We start from the raw sequence: 15,416 nt of genomic DNA on the forward strand, positions 1-15,416 counted from the left end.
AATGCCTTCTCCCCTCCAATTTCACCCCCTAGGAGAGCAGAAAAGAAGGGGCGCTCCCCAAATGAAAGCCTTCGACTGATGGGAAAGGGCGATTTCGACCTCCATGCAAACCCTTGAAAAGGAGGGACACCAGGGCTGCCCCCTCCATTTAAACCCGAGGGTGGTGCAAATGGGGTGGCTGCCTTCAAATCAAACCCATAATACCACAAGAATACTTTTCCCATTCCCCTTAGAATAGAACGCAGGGATTCCCTGTCACCCCCGGGATACCCCTAACAGCCTGGAAAAGGCAGCTTTTCCTGCAATCAACACCCTTAAAACCACAAGTCAAGAGGGATCCCCTCAGGTCAAACGCAGACAATAAAAGAAGAGGAGCTGCTTCCTTCTCCTTAATCCCTTTTGTCCTCACAAGCTCCATTTTTGTTCCTGGGGACCCGGGGAGGGACTGGCAAGATGAAATTGCAAAGGGGAAGGAGAAAATTCCCCGCTCCAAACCCACACGGGCTCACCTGTTCGGCTGCTGCTCCCGGGCACAAAGATTCGTCCCTCGGCGCCTCCTTTAAGCGATGCTCCACGTACCCAAGCGCGGATCCAGGTGTCCCCCCGACCCTGTGGGAAGCTCCCGCAGTCCTTCCATGAGACAGCGCCGGGAGCGCCCCATAAACCCCTCCACTCAGCAGCTCCATGCAAAAGGGAGCTGAGGCAAAGCCTCCCCCTAAAACAGCCTCGCCCCGGCAGGAGCCGGCCCCTCATCATCCTCACACTCACACCTGGGCTGCTCCGAGCCCTCATCATCCTCACAGCTCACACCTGGTGCTGATCTGAGCCCTCATCATCCTCACACTCACACCTGGGCTGCTCCGAGCCCCCATCACCGTCACACTCACACCTGGGGTGCTCCGAGCCCCCATCATATATTTTTCATATTTATAGTCGCATGTATATTTAGAATTTATATTACTGTATAATAAAAATTATATTATATATTGCATCTCTTCATGTTACTTACATAGGTTTCTATTTCTATTCATTGTTTGGTATTATATCTTTATATCTCTATATATTTATTATATATTTCTGTATGTCGATTTACATTTCTATAGTACTTATATTATTTAAAATAAAACCTCTGCCTCTAACGAAATAAAAAGCAAAGACAACCCTTTCTTTAAAACACATTTAAAATTTTAAAAATAATTTTGTTTGTCATAATTTTATTCACATCTATATTTGTAATTTTCATTTGTTATCTTTATAGATATTATATATATTGGAGAGAATACCTTTTTATATAATAATAGATATATTCTTTTGACACAATAGATTTCTTTTACTTATATTTATATGTATTAAATATTTATTGATATTGACATATATATATGATATATTTGGATTTCTAGTTTTATATTTTTTATGAAATCTCCAGCCTATACCCCAATAAAAGCCAAACTATCCCCAATTTATTTAAACTATATTTAAACATAAATCGTGTCACAGCTGCATTGCACAGCAGTGCCCCAAGCTAATCTGACACTTGTTCATCTCCTGGACCTGAATCTGAACCCGCTCACCTTGATCGCACCTGGCAGAACCATTTTCGTACCTTTTTCTGGCATGTCTTGTTTTTGTTTTTTTTTGTCTTGAGTTTTTGTGGCCTTTATTGCCTCTCTTTCTTGCCTTGTTTTTTGGGGCTTTTACTCCCTTTTTCCTTGATTTTTTTCTGGCACTTCTTGGGGTTTTTTCTTTGTTTCTTCTTGTCCATCTTGTTGGGTTTCTTTGGTTTTTCCTTGCCCCCCTTGGGGTTTTTTTTTCAGGTGTTTTGTTTTTTTTTTTTTTTCTTTCCTTGGATTTTCTTGGCCTTCTTTTTTTTCTTTTCTGGATTTTTTCTTCCCCATCTTGGTTTTTAGTTCTGATTTTATTTCTTGCCCATTTTGGGGTTTTTCTCTGGTCTGTTTTCAGGGATTTTTCTTGCCCATCTTGGGTACTTTTCTGTTTTGTTTTGTTTTTTTTTTTTTTTTTTCTCTGCCTTTCTTACGGTTTTTTCTGGTTTATTTTTTTTTCTGGGATTTTTCTCGCCCATCTTGGGGGTTTATTCTAGGCTTTTTCATGCCCATCTTGGGGTTTTCTTCTGCGTTTTTTTCTTGCCCATCTTGTTCTTGTTTTTCGTTTTTTTTTTTTTTTTTTTTTTTTTTTTTTTTTTGTCTTTATTTTGTTTTATTCCTGTTTTTATTTCTGTCGTATTTCTGGGATTTTTCTTGCTCATCTTGGATTTTTCGTGGAGGGGGGTTTCTCACCCATCCCGAGGTTTTTTTTTTTTATGTGGGTTTGTTTTTTTGTTGGTGTTTTTTTTTTTTTTTTTTTGGTTGGTTTTTTTTTTTCCCGTAGGTTTCTCCTTGCCCTCCTGGTTTTTGGGTTTTTTGTCTGTCTTCCTTCCTTCCTTCCTGTCCTTCCTTCTTTCTTCCTTTCATTTCCTTTCCTTATTTTCTTTTTTTCTTTTTCTTTCTTTCTTTCCCTGCATTTCTAATCTTGGTTTTCCTTTCTAGCTTTAGAATAAAAAAGCAGCAGTAGTAACTTTCAGGCTACCTGGGAGTAAAAAAAACTCCAAAACGAAAATGATTTAAAGAAAACGATTTATTCCCTGGGAGCCTGAAATTTTCTACTGCTGCACATGACATAGAGCTTTTATTCCCTCTTATAGATAGTCGATATTTTATACTTTATACAGCGCCCCCTGCCGTCTGCACAGGCGCACTGCATGCAGAGCGCTGCGGCGTCGTTCGGTTCTGTTTAATGAAACTCGGCTGAATTCGGCTTGGTTCGGCTCTTGGTCTAAACTCGTTTCAGTTCGGCTCTTCGGCTAAACTCGGTCGTATTCGGCACGTTGTCTAAATGCGGCTCAAGTCGGCTACACTCGGCTATCGGTTCCAGTCGGCTATCATCGGCTCTTGGTGTAAACTCGGCTGTTTTCGGCCGCACTGGGCTCTTCGGTTCAAGTCGGCTGTTTTCGGCCGCAGTCGGCTCTTCGGGGAAACTCGGCTGTTCCCGGCCGCAGTCGGCTCTTCGGGGAAACTCGGCTGTTTTCGGCCACACTCGGCTCTTCGGGGAAACTCGGCTGTTTTCGCCCACACTCGGCTCTTCGGCTCTTCGGAACTATTCGGCCCGGCTCGGCTCCCTCAGGGCGGGAAAGCGGACGTGAGAGGACCCCGGCACAGCGAGGCGTTTACCCAGATGCCTGTCACAAACCCGCCGAAATACGCCCGCCCGCGGCGCCCCTGAGCCCACAGCATGTCTCGAGTACACATGAAACGCCACAGAAAAATCCGTCGGGGCCGCCATGACGTCGGTATTCCGTGCAGGCAGTCCAGTTACACCCACCCGGTCCTCCACTTCCCCGCCCTTTTCGCCGCCATGCTGAGAAGGTCAACCAAAACTCCGCGACATCGGCCACGCGCCACTCCCAAGGTGGCGGCCTCTCGGTGCAGGGCTGCAGTACCGCGCTCTGCCCACAAGGCGGCAGCACTGCCGCCCGCCCCAGCCGGGGGCGCAGCGCGCCTCGGGGCTGCGGCAGCGAAGGCGGCAAAAAAGAACAGGGGCGACCCCCGCCGAAAACTGCTCTGAAATAAATGCCCCAAAACCGGGAAGAGGGGAAAAAAACTTCTGCCTCTAGCCTAATAGGATAAAAGACAAAACAAAACAAAACAAAACACAACACAAAAAAAAAAAAAAAACAAAAAAAAACAAAGAAAAAAAAAATACAACAATTTCTTTAAAAAAATATTTAAATATTTTAAAAATATTTTTTCATATTGATATTCACATTTCTATTTACAATGTATATTGATGTACACTGTCCATTTACACATTTCTTTTTATAAATACATTTCTATTCGATATTGCATATATCCCTACAACTTAAATTTATTTGTATATTTTTATAAATATTTTTACATAGTAAGTATATATTTCTGTTACGATTTTTACTTCTGTAACACTTGGATTATTTAAAATAAAACCTTTGCCTCCATCCACATTAAAGCCAAAAAGAACCACTTTCTTCAAAACTCTATTTAAATATTTTTTTAAATTCTATTTTTCAGGTTCATATTCACATTTACATTTAAAATGTATACTTATGTATACTGTTATTTGTATTCTTCATTACATCTCTTCCTATTATTTGTATTTATTTATATTTTGTGTTTATATATATATTTATATCTTGATTGTATATCTCAATATTTAGAAATATATAACAATAATATCTACATTCATATTATTTAAAATAAAAACCCTGCCTCTAACACAAGAAGAATAAAAAAAAACCCAACCCTTTGTTTTAAACAATATTTAAATAGATTTTATCCTCATGTTCAATTTTTATATTCATATTTGTATTTATAATGTATATTAATGTCTATTGCTTACTTATACATTTATCTTTACCAATGTCAAGTTATAAATAAATTTATATTCTATATTACATCCGATGCGAGTAGGTATTTATATTTTTTATTTATTTTTATTCATATTTTTTATATTGATTTAATATTTCTGCGTCAAGATTTTTACTTCTGGAACACTTATTCAAAATAAAAACCCTGCCTCTACTTAAATAAAAGCCAAAACATTCCCTTTCTCTTAAACTATATTTACATATTTTTATATTCATATTCCCATTTATAATTTATATTGCCATATAATGTTATTTATATTCTATACTACAACTCTTCATATTACTTACATATATTTATATTTAAATTTATAGTCATAGTTTAGCAATTTCTCTTTATATATTTACTATATATTTCTATCTTAAGATCCACATTTCTATATTACTTATATTATTTAAAATAAAACTCCTGCCTCTAACCAAATAAAAACCAAGGACACCCCTTTATTTGAACCAGATTTAAAATTTAGGAAGTAAATTTATTTTTCAAAATTATAATGATATTTATATGGATATTTTTATTTATTTTATTCATAGATATTATATATATTAGAGAGAATATCTTCTAATATAATCATAGATATATATTTTCCGTATTATATATATTTTTACTTCTATTTATTTAAATTAAATATGTATAGATATTTGTATTTCTATACATATTTCTATATCTGAATTTATATTTTTTTTCTATCCTTTATTTAAAATTCCCAGCCTATAACCTAAAAAAAAAACCCCAATTTACTTTAACTCTATTTAAATATTTTTATATCTACAATCTATATTTATTTATCTTTGTGTATATATATATATATAAAATAGACTATCATTTATCTATATGATAATATGTTACAATTATATACTATGTATTTTAGTTTTATGTATGTATCTGTTATCTATATTTATGTTTACCACTCTAATGTTATATTTATTTTTAAATGTATATTTATTTCTGTTTTCATCTCTATATTAAACCATGTCAGTTCATTAACCCGACACACCAGAGCCACAACAATACTGTACCTTTGTCAGCACCGGCACGCAGCACACGCCCATCCCATCGCAGCACAGCAAAACAAAACCTATTTCTATTACTAACGGAACAAACATCCCACAACGTCATTGAACCCTAATAAAAACTCAAATAAACCTAACTGTAAATAAATTTTAAATCCCACTATAAAGTGGCCCAAAACCTCCGCACATGCTCATCATAAACTTCCTCCTAAAATGATATCTCAAAAACCCCAAAAAACTCAAACACACCTTGAAAATGACACAACTGCTAATATAAAGTAACACCCAATAAAAATTAAATCAAACCAACTCACTAGACTCAAAACTGCACAACTGACCCTAAACATTACTAAAAAAAGTCCCCAAAGCTCTACCTTTATGCTAATGCACAAATAATAACCTATGATCTATCAAAGTTATTTGAAAAAATTAAAAAAAATAATTAAAACCATGAAAATAAAAAACCTAAACTATTAAAATACTAAAAAATATCACTACCTAAATTAAAAAACATATTGCCTATAAAAACCCACCATATAAATGCTCCTGTCCCAAAAAATAAAAATAAAAAAAACTATCCAACCAGAAAGAAATCAGAACTTAGGAACACCAAAACCATAATGTCCAAAAGGTCACACCACATCCCTTATCATACACCAACTACAAACAAGATAAAACAATACAATGAATTCTTAAAAACCACCTTAAAACCACTACACTGAAAAACATTTCAAAAATTAAAAACTGCATCTAACAAAAGCCATCTAATAAATTCACACCCAAAACTCCAGCAGCCCAGCTGGCCCTACCAAAGCTCTAGGTTTATACATACAGTAAACAAAACCAAAATCCCAGTAATACCCATCAGAAATCTATGAAAGAACCCTACTGAAATTAATCCTGCCTCAAATACAAACCAACCCATCCAGAAAGTCAGCTTCACTCAAAAAACAATTTACACAGAGTTAATAATACCAAGAAATAAAAAAACACACCATATACCACCAATGCATATCATAGTGAAGGAAAAAAAAAACACACTACATTTTTTCCTTTTTGTTTTTTAAACTAACTTCTTTTATTAGCTAGAACAAAAGCTTTTGCCAGGACTGTAGCAACAACAACAACTTCTTTTTCTTCTTCTCCTTCTGAAATGTCCCTTCTCACTCCCAAATTCCTTTCAACTCCTGAGTTTACATCCAAGCAAAAAGCAAAATTCGTGCACTCGTGCGTTCGCTGCTCCTGTCAGATTCTCTCTTTCCCTCCGCATCTTCTTACACTTTCAGTCCTCACGCTGTCCCGCCGTGATGAGTCTGACAGAAGAATTGGCACATGTTAACAGAGCATTTCCCTCCCTCCCTGTGCTTTCCTCAGCGCATTTCAATCCATCCCAGGCCTGCAGTGATGCACGCTCACCCCAAAGCTCACAGCAAGCATGCAGCAGCTCAGGCTCACTCGGCTCCAGGGCCCAGAGCCTGCAGGCCCTGCAGCTGCCACACGGATGGACCTGGTTCCCTCCCCGGGTGCCCAGAGGGAAACCTGAGGGCAGGCGTCCACCCCGAGGGGGCACCCGCAGCCCCGGGCAGGCATGGAGTCGCCGGCTGCTCTCTGGGGACGAGACCCTCCCTGCAGGCCACACTGCCTCGTCCTCTCCCTCCCTGGGGGACAGGCACCTCCAGGGTCTGTGACCAGCCCCCTTCCGTCAGCATCCAGGGGCTCTCTCAGAGCCAGAGGGCTCAATTCGTGGTGAGTACCGATGGCACACAAATGGCAGCCCGAGGAAATCGTGTTCTGGGCTCTAAGTGCTTGGGACAGGGTCTGATTTTTTGTTTTGTACTTGTATGATGATTAGTACAACAGGGCTCTGATGGATGACATGGCAACACAGAATTAAAAACTCCTCGACAGGATTACATCGACTTCTAGGAAAAGACAAAAGCTTAGGACCCTTCTGAAATCTACTTTTAATCCAAAGCACGGGGATTGTCAGCATGCTGCACCTTCCAGCTTTTCAAAGCAGCTTCCCTCTGAAGACCAGGAAACATTGATTTCTACAGAAACAATGGGCAACCCCCAGGCTAATCTCAGCACTACTGTTTAATAGGGGACCTGCCAGCGTGCCAGTCCAGCTTCAAGTGTGCTTTACTTCAGTCTAACATCCCCACACAATTCTTCTCACATCTTCCAACCCTGAAATCTTATTTTCCCCTAAAGCTTCTCTTCATTAGCAATTTCCAAGTAACATGGTATTTTTACAACATTCAAAAATGTCATGCTGGACTGTGCTAGAGAGTAATCTGCAAATATAAGCTTAGCAAAGTTTGAATTGACTTGTCCAGAGAAAAAACCTACAAGTGAACACCTACACCTGCCTACAAAGAGCTAACAAGCCCCTGGCAGCTGCCAGCATCAAAGCACAGCGGATGTCTCTAATACAGGGTAAGGATAACAATATCACCTTCTGTTCTCTCCAGCTTCTTTTCCCTGCAGTCATATTTTGCTTCTTATGATTTTTTTAGTCTCTGTATCTTCTTGGACAGCACCGAGCCCGACGACAAGGATACGAGAGTCTTTCCCTGCCGGACAGAGAGAACCAGGAAAACAGTTAAAATAAGAACAGGGCAGTTTGAAATTCGTACTTGCAACGAGAAGCAGCACCTAACCAACAGAACAAAAGTAAACAAAGCATGATACCTCCCTGGGGACAGAAGACTTATAAACTCTCCAGGATTCACAATTCTAGCGACCAACCCCTTCAGGACAGCAGCCAAGTGTCCCATGGGGTGGTGCTGCACCAAAGAACCATCTGAGAGGTTCCAAAGAGTGAAATGCACAATATTTTGCAAAGACAAAAAATCCTGCAAAATAACAAAAATACAATAGATGTAAACTACAGGGCAAGAGTACAAGTGTTACCTTTGGCAGCTGGAACCATCCAGGTGAGCACCTGATAACTGGATCCTCACCAGAGTTTGAACCCTTCAGGACACAGAAGGGTTTTCCCCAGAAATTTCACAGACTGAGTTTTGACAGAAGCACGCTCGCCGGATCCTCAGAAACGTCGCCCATTCTCCAGGCGTCTGGAGAGAACTGCAAATGGCTCTCACGTAGTTGGAGCTGGTTCTGTAAGGTCTCAGGGTGAATTTCACCAGATGCAACTGAATTGGGCAACTCCCAGTGAGACAGAGGGAACCCAAAGCTTGTTTTACCCAAACCTTGGGTAAGCACAGCTCCAGCAAATACTGAGGAAACAGACATAACAGGGTAAAAATAATAAAACTATTGCTTTTTCTTTAATCTTGCCTTTTTTTTTTTTATTCAGATGAGCAAAACAATGAAGGAGAAGGTGAAAAACTCACCATTACTGAACATTTCATCATCTGTAAGCTGAGCATCCTTAGCATAGAGGACTCTAGAGTTAAAATTCACTGATCCCTGGGAAATAAAACCAAATATATGACAAACAGTCAAACAGAAGGCGTAAAAATTTGTTTCCTCTACGGACTTTCAAGTACGTATCTTTGTATATATCCTACACATTACAACATACACTTTACACCATCTCCTAATATATAATAATTTACCTTTAAACTTTGATAGTATAGTGTGGAGAAATGGCTCCATGACAGAGGTCACGCAGACATTCGCTCGTTAGCCGACCAGGAGCTGGGAAAGTACCGAACACAGGTATTTTTGAGTTTTGCACCTGCAAGATAGCGTGTGCCTGGGCCTAGCTGGGTAGGATAACAAGTAGACAGAGAGACGTGGGAAATAGGGAATGTAGGCCCAAAGGAATGAGGAAGAGTTGATGGTATAGTTTAACCAATAGATCGCTTGGCTTACAGAATATTCATAAGCTTATTATGTGCTGTATAAGTGTCTGATACTCTCTGCAATAAACATAGCTTGCTGATCTCATATTGGGTGTCCGAGTCTTCCCTCACCCAAGAGTACAGCATAAAATTATTAACTAAAATTGGTGATCTATTATTATTAAGTTGTGCTTAAAGTTATTTTTGCTGTCATGTTCAAAACAATTTTTTTTTTTTTTACTGTAATGAATGAGCAATTGATCTCAAAGTCATCACAAGCCCATCAAAAAAACAAAGCTCTATTCACTGGGCAGGTCTGTGAGCTAGAGGGTAGTTAGGCTTGTACTTACCTCTTGCTCTTCATGAACCAATAAATCCTGTCAACAAAACCAGGATCTTTAGCCCACTCCTATTAAAGATTCTACAAGGATGATGGTTTGATTTGTGTTTAGAAGTTTAGATTTAAAATGGCCAGTTCAATGGATAAATAAAGACAGTTGAAGTAGTATTACTTTACTCTTATTATTATTATTATTGGTATTAGTATTATCAGCTACTGGAAGAAACAAACCAGTAGTATCTATACTTAATTACTTCTATTTCCAGAAAAAAATAAAGAAAAAGAACCAAACCAAAAAAAGTCACTTCCTACCTTTTGTATCTCAGGATGATGAATTTCTCTTGGGCACTTCTCCAATTTATCAAGACTCATAGCACTGAAAGGCAAACAAAACAGTGCTTTATAGAAGGCCAAGTGCACGTTTCAAGGCTGAACCACCAACTGATTGCAGTGACAGCAGTTACAACATGAATCAGTCCAAGGGCCTCTCTTAAATGGAATGGAATGTTTTGTGGAACTGCCATTTCTTTCCCAAAATACTAACTTCCAACACTTCCTAAACTTATTTTGCATTTTAAAAACAGAAATTAGTAAGACTCTGTGTGGACATCAGGTTTATTTCCTTCTAATGCACAGAGCTCTGTTCCATCATCCTTCACTTTGGCTCTACACAGAATCATGGTGAGCTTTTTAGGAGTGCTCAATAATCAATTCTATTTCTTTTCCTAGTTCTCTCTCTTCTTCAATAATTCAAGGCAAGTCAAATGAAAAATGACAAGTTCAGCATCAGAGTCACACTTTTCCCCTTTGTCTGCTCAAGAACAGGCTTTAAATCCACTTATTGCTGCCTTCAACGATTCAGACTTGCAAAACCATTCTTACATGTTTTACAGGTTTATCATAAAACCCACAGAACACAAGCTCTGAATTACAGGAAAAGGTACACAGGCAAATATCTAAACTGATTACTTATTTGAAAACACATACCTTAATTCAGATTTCACCCAGAATGTTTCTGTGGGACACTAAGGGAGACATATTTTGTGAGTACCCTGTAAACGAGAAAAGCTAGCATAGATTACAGGACATACCCACTTTTTCTGCATATTCAAATAGAATTATTAATAAAAACAATTAAGTTTAAAAAGAAGGAAGATAACCAAGGTAATTTTACTCAGCTATATTTACTCCCGATTTAGAGAAAAAAAAAAAGGCCCGGGTGCTGCAAAGAAAAAAAAAGTGAACCACAAACGCTTACAGTAGAATTTTAAAACAATCGCTTGGATAAAAGAATCTTATGGAACGTGAAGTAGAAAAAAAGTGAAACCACTATCAGACCTGCCTATTTTCTCACCAGTGTACAAGAAAATCCTAAAAGCAGTATGAAGTCACTGCCTAAAACCGGTCATGGGATGTAACCAAGAACAATTTAGACATTTGCTAATCTAGACAGAAACCTTTTCTGGATGCTAGTGTCAAATCACAAGTTTTGTCTCTCAGAAGCTCGACAATGCTGGAAAGCATTTTCCCCGGGGCTCGGGAGGGCAGGGGCGGAAGGGGGGGTGACTTTGCAGCTCGCACCTGTGCCATCCGAAGCACACAGCCCGGCCGCTCCCTGCGCTGGGCATTCTCCCGGCCATCTCTGGCTTTACCGCCCAGCGCCGCTCCATCCGCTGTCACGGCACAAAGAGCCACGAGCACTAACGCAGGCAGCAGCCCCGTCATGCCGGCGATACCGCAGCGCTCCCTGCTCGCAGCGTCCAACACGGGCGGAGCCGCCTCCGCCCGCAGCACCGGCAGCAGCCCGAGGGAGACGGCTGCAGCTCGGGGGCTCCTCCGGCGCCTCCGCCAGCCCGAGGGCGGCCGCCCCACCGGGACCGCGGGAGCGCCCGGCGCCGCTCGCCCGGGGCGGCTCCCGCAGCTCCCGGCCCGCGGCAGCAAAGCACCGCCTCGCCCTCCGCCATCGGCGGGCGGCAGCGCCCCCGCCCCCGGCACCGCTGAGTGCGGCCGAGGAACCGGGCGGACGCTCCTTCCGCGCTGCGCAGCTGCCCGCACACAGCCCCGCGCGGCCGCCTGGCACGCCAGCCACTCATGTGCCGCGTCGGCCGTTGCGTCACACGCCGCGCCAGCAGCAGGGCCTGCCGGGAGTTGTAGTCTCGGGCTGACAGCCACAGCTCCGTCCCCGGGGAGCCACCGGCAGCTGCAGTCCCTCCTGGGCATCAAACGGGTCCTTCGCCCCACGGCGGGGAAGCACCTGAGGCAGCACCGCTCCTCCCCAATGCCCGCTCTTTTTCCCTCCAACTCTTTTTACTTTTTTCACTCGGTTTTTTTTTTCACCACTTCCCTTCCCTCTTGCTCTCCTGCTTCCTTTCCTTTCCTTTCCTTTCCTTTCCTTTCCTTTCCTTTCCTTTCCTTTCCTTTCCTTTCCTTTCCTTTCCTTTCCTTTCCTTTCCTTTCCTTTCCTTTCCTTTCCTTTCCTTTCCTTTCCCCTTCCACTTCCACTTCCACTTCCACTTCCACTTCCCCTTTCTTGTATTTCTAATCTTGGTTTACCTTTCCACCTTTAGAATAAAAAAGCAGCAGTTCTGTGTCACGTACAGCAGTAGAAACTTTCAGGCTACCCGGGAGTAAAAAAAAAAACTCCAAAACGAAAATGATTTAAAGAAAACTATTTATTCCCTGGGAGCCTGAAATTTTCTACTGCTGCACGTGACACAGAGCTTTTATTCCTTCTTATAGATAGTTGATATTTTATATAAATTTATAGTTTATATTGATGCATTATATTAATAACTATATATATTATGCACCTTGTTCAAAAAATATACGGGAATTATTTTTAAAATTATTTACCATATCTACTGCTACAACTTATTTTTCCTTATATTTCTAATTTTTATATAAATCTTTAATGTGTTTATGATCTATTTCTATGCTTGTATTTCTACCTTTATATTATTTGTATTTGTAATTTTTACACGAAAACCCCTGCTTTGGCAAAGAAAAAACAAAACCATCCATTATTTTAAACTACCTAAATTTTTTTTATATTTATATTTATCATAATATACAACACATGATAGATATAGATAGATAGATACATATATCACATCCATATTTATATCTACTTTATATCCATTTCCTATAATATATTTAATAAAATATATGCAGTATTACGTGTATTATATACTTTACAATTCATGTTATTTTACATTTACAATTTATTATTAATTTTTTATATATCTGCATATAGTTGCAATACATTTATATATTTGTATTTTTGTTTGGGTTGTATTTACATTTATATTCTCTATTCATATATCTATAAACATACACAATACTCTATTAAAATTAGAGTAACTTATTGTAACATATAATGACTTATGTTACATGTTAAATTTCAAAAATTGACCGAATATATAAAAATAAAATTGGCCCATTCCCATTGCTACACATCTATTTCTTTTGTTTCAATATAGTTAGAGTCATAATTGCATATTTAAAATCCAATTCCTAAATGAAATGACAGAACAAACAGCATCAAATTCCCCCCAATATCTTCCAAAAACATCAAGAGACCTCCAACAGCCAAACAAGTGTCAGCAAAAAAACAAAGAACACTCTTTTCAATAACAATTCTCATCACGACAGAAAAATGGAACCAAAATAAAAGAAAATCCTCTAGAAACACACACAGCAAATTACAAAAAGTACTAAAAAAATGTCAAACCAATCTACTAAACTCAAGCCAGTGCCACTCACCCTGAACAACGTTACTAAAAACAAACAAAAAAAAAAACCAAAATTCTACTTCTACACTAACTCAAAGAATAAACAATCCTCTGTAAAAATAATTTTAAAACCTGAACTAATTAACAAAATGGGAAAACATCTCAACCACTAAAAACTAAGAAATTACCTACCCAAATAAATAAATACCTTAAAAACCCACCATATAAATACCCATGTTCCCAAAAAAAACCCTGATAAACAATACTCAAATACATTAAAAGACAACAACAACAACAAAAAAGGAAAATAAAGAAACCAACAACAAGAATAATACCAAAAACCAGATAAATCTGCAACAAAAAAATTATTCCCCACTGAATAAACCCATAGTGCCTCAAGCTATCAAAATAAAAATACCACCTAGAAACAAACACAAAGACTAAAGACAAACGTAACCATAAACAATGTCCCCCAAATTACCCGTAACCATAAAACATACACTACAATCAAACAAACCAAACAAATAAAAGCCCTGGAAGATGATAAACACACATGCAATTATCGAGATTAAAAACCCGCTGCTATGAACGACAGGACGCTTCCCCAAGCCGCCCAAAACAAACACTACACACTCACGCTAATAAAAGCCACCGCAACAGAATTAAAATGCAAACCGCTGCTTCGCACTACGACCCGTAAAAACCATTGTGCGCCCTTCTAAACATAACACCCCGCCAAAAAAATATATATCCTACTACAAAACCCAATCCAAAACGAACCTTTATCATCCCTACCGGCACCGAGAACCGTGCCGCTCAGGAAGAACACCATACCCCTTAGCGGACACCCGCTGCAAACCGAACCCAGCGATGCCATCAACGCCTCCAAAGCGCCTCCGAGCCACGGCACCGCCGAACGTGGAGCGGCCGAACCCCACGCTCGCTGCCAGCCCCGGACGGAGCGCGGCTCCCGGCAGGAAAGCGGCTCCTGCGGCGGCTGCTCCGGCACGCGGGGCCGGCGCCGTCCCGGGGAGCCCCGCCCGCTGCCCCTGCCCGGCGGGGCCGGCACCGGGCCCGGGGCTACCGGCGGCGCCCGAGCCCCGCGCCCGGAGCGGACGGAGCGGCCGGCACCGCCCGGGCCGGCGCAGCAGCGCCCGCGCCGCCTCTGCCGCCCTTGGCCGGCCCGGCCCGGCTCCGCTCGGCTCCGCACGGCTCGCACTGGCGCGGCTCCGCCACTGCCGCCCTCGGCCGGCCCGGCCGCGCCGAATCCCCCGTGCGCCCCGGCAGCTGCCCGGGCCGTGCCAGCAGCGCTCCCAAGCGGGAACGTTCCGGACCGGGAACGTTCCGGGCCGGGCCGCGGCCACGAGGAGCGCCCTCCAATGCAGCGGCACAGCCCCATTGCAGCCCTGCAAACGCTGCCAGAGCTGCGGCTTCCCCCTACCCAACCCCGAAACTGATGCCGCAGGCGGGGCTCACCTCACTTCAACAAGGGCAAAGAAATGCCTTCTCCCCTCCAATTTCACCCCCTAGGAGAGCAGAAAAGAAGGGGCGCTCCCCAAATGAAAGCCTTCGACTGATGGGAAAGGGCGATTTTGACCTCCATGCAAACCCTTGAAAAGGAGGGACACCAGGGCTGCCCCCTCCATTTAAACCCGAGGGTGGTGCAAATGGGGTGGCTGCCTTCAAATCAAACCCATAATACCACAAGAATACTTTTCCCATTCCCCTTAGAATAGAACGCAGGGATTCCCTGTCACCCCCGGGATACCCCTAACAGCCTGGAAAAGGCAGCTTTTCCTGCAATCAACACCCTTAAAACCACAAGTCAAGAGGGATCCCCTCAGGTCAAACGCAGACAATAAAAGAAGAGGAGCTGCTTCCTTCTCCGTAATTCCTTTTGTGCTCATCAGCTCCATTTTTGTTCCTGGGGATCCGGGGAGGGACTGGCAAGATGAAATTGGAAAGGGGAAAGGCAAAATTCCCCGCCCCAAACCCATACAGGCTCACCTGTTCGGCTGCTGCTCCTGGGCACAAAGATTCGTCCCTCGGCACCTCCTTTAAGCGAT

The 15,416-nt window shown here is 41.5% G+C and overlaps 1 long non-coding RNA gene across 7 annotated transcripts; it reads right to left on the minus strand.

The window, feature by feature from the left end:
• Nucleotides 1-6,522: 6,522 nt before the first annotated feature.
• On the minus strand, nt 6,523-14,227 carry LOC131084247 (uncharacterized). 7 transcript variants are annotated; one of them, XR_009114542.1, is made up of 5 exons: nt 11,201-11,496; nt 10,607-10,671; nt 8,827-9,995; nt 7,926-8,709; nt 6,523-6,780 (listed from the first exon to the last, which is right to left on the minus strand). It is a non-coding gene; the product is annotated as an uncharacterized LOC131084247 (long non-coding RNA). The 7 variants fall into 7 exon arrangements; XR_009114540.1 differs by lacking the exon at nt 11,201-11,496 and adding an exon at nt 14,131-14,227 and having other exon boundaries at nt 8,827-10,671; XR_009114538.1 differs by having other exon boundaries at nt 8,827-10,671.
• Between the last annotated feature and the right edge of the window lie 1,189 nt (nt 14,228-15,416).

Source organism: Melospiza georgiana, chromosome 6 (genome assembly GCF_028018845.1).
Source record: "Melospiza georgiana isolate bMelGeo1 chromosome 6, bMelGeo1.pri, whole genome shotgun sequence".
Lineage (NCBI taxonomy): Eukaryota > Metazoa > Chordata > Aves > Passeriformes > Passerellidae > Melospiza > Melospiza georgiana.